Source organism: Myotis lucifugus, unplaced genomic scaffold (genome assembly GCF_000147115.1).
Source record: "Myotis lucifugus unplaced genomic scaffold, Myoluc2.0 scaffold_8816, whole genome shotgun sequence".
In the NCBI taxonomy this organism is placed as follows: domain Eukaryota; kingdom Metazoa; phylum Chordata; class Mammalia; order Chiroptera; family Vespertilionidae; genus Myotis; species Myotis lucifugus.
The window spans coordinates 1-1,676 of NW_005879864.1; the positions used below are offsets into that span (position 1 = coordinate 1).

At 41.9% G+C, this 1,676-nt stretch overlaps 1 pseudogene; it reads right to left on the minus strand.

Moving 5' to 3' along the window:
- Window positions 1–790: 790 nt before the first annotated feature.
- LOC102437594 lies at window positions 791–1,328 on the minus strand (annotated as a pseudogene).
- Window positions 1,329–1,676: the final 348 nt, after the last annotated feature.

Genomic DNA, 1,676 nt, shown 5'->3' on the forward strand with positions numbered 1-1,676 from the left:
TCAACCCCCCTGATACGTAAGATTTTTTTACGCACAAACTACTTGAGGGGATGACTTATTTTTTGCGTCTATACCCCCTGTTCCGATATAAGAATCCTAGCTAATAGATTCAAATTGAAATTACCGAACCATCTATTCTACCAGTCACTATGATGTGCACTGACCACCAGGGAGCAGACACTCAACACAGAAGCTGCCCCCTGATGGTCAGTGTGCTCCCACAGTCAACCTCTCTCCACTAGCCATCCTCCCCCCTCCCCCTGTCCAGCAGGCCCTGACCTGCAGCTGGCAGGAGGCAGGAGACCCCAGCTGGCAGCCTGGCTGGCAGCCAGCAGGCCCCAGCCAGCCCAGCCCCAATCAGGACTGGGTGAGATATCCTGATAGGCCCTGATCACCGGCCAGGTCTAGGGACCCCACCCGTGCACAAATTTTGTGCACCGGGTCTCTAGTATTTTGAATAATGTAGTATACATATTTTACTACTAAGGCTCATCAACCACTTTCCTTTGTTGCGTTTAACTTTATTTTTTTCTCTTCCCCTATTACACTTGTCACTGTAATACTTTCTTTTTATTTTATACTAGGCAAAGATCTTTACTAACCTGTTTCAAACTTTATTCCCAAGCTTCTTCAGCTTAATTAACTGCAAAGAATGATTTATGTATAAGCAAAAAATGAAAAGAGCTGCAATATCCAGGGGCATTGGACTAACAAATAATAGAGATCTAGATTTTATCAGATCCATAAGCAAAATTTGAAAAAGCAGTCATAATATAAAATAGCAACTCCCAGAAATGTCTTCAAGTTTACCTTCTTCAGAAGTTGACTCAATTCAGTTTGCTTCATTCTTGGAAGCCTCGTCAAAATTCTCCACAAGATCTGGAACTTCATCATCCTCATCCTCTCCAGTAGCATGCATGTTTCCATCCACAGATTGTTTGGGTAGAGCTTCAGCCAGTCTCCTTAAACTGGTCAGACTGCCTGCACCAAGCTGGTTTGAGATGCTAATAGCATTTCTGTCAGCTGCTTTGTCTCAGCATGGCCTGTAATGGTGAAAGTGTTTGCTGCCAGAGATGCCTGAACTTGAGGGTTGTTAAAGTGGATCACTGTTCCTTAGTTTGTAAACATATTTATCTCTTCAATACCAGAGATATTGCTTACCCCTAACTTCTTTAAGGAGAACTGAAGTTTTTTATCATCTGCTGTATCTGTTCTGTGAACCACCTTCTTTCTACAAGCAGTTCCTTTCCCACCAATGCACACTTGTGCCTGCAGTTTGGCGAGTTTCTCTTGGTTCATGATAGTTTCTTTCATCTTGTTGGAGAGGAAATGGGCCGAGTGGGGGACTAGGGCTGATGCTCAGGGGCTCTAGGGCAGACCAGCTGAGAAGAAGCCTCACGGTAATACTTTCTGCTTCCCTACCTTTTAACTTTCATCATCCTTTCCTGATTCAAAGAAATAAAGACTGGAAATGGAGAAAATAAAGAAAATAGAGATAATTTTATAGTGCTACATTGCCTAATATTTGCACCACCATATAGATAAGTTTTGTCATAAACACAGTAAAGTCTTTATAGATACTTCTATAATTATCCAACTGAATTAATATGTATTGAGGCTTAACTAAGTATAAATCAGACTCCCATTTGTACGACAGAGTATTATGAGCACTTATA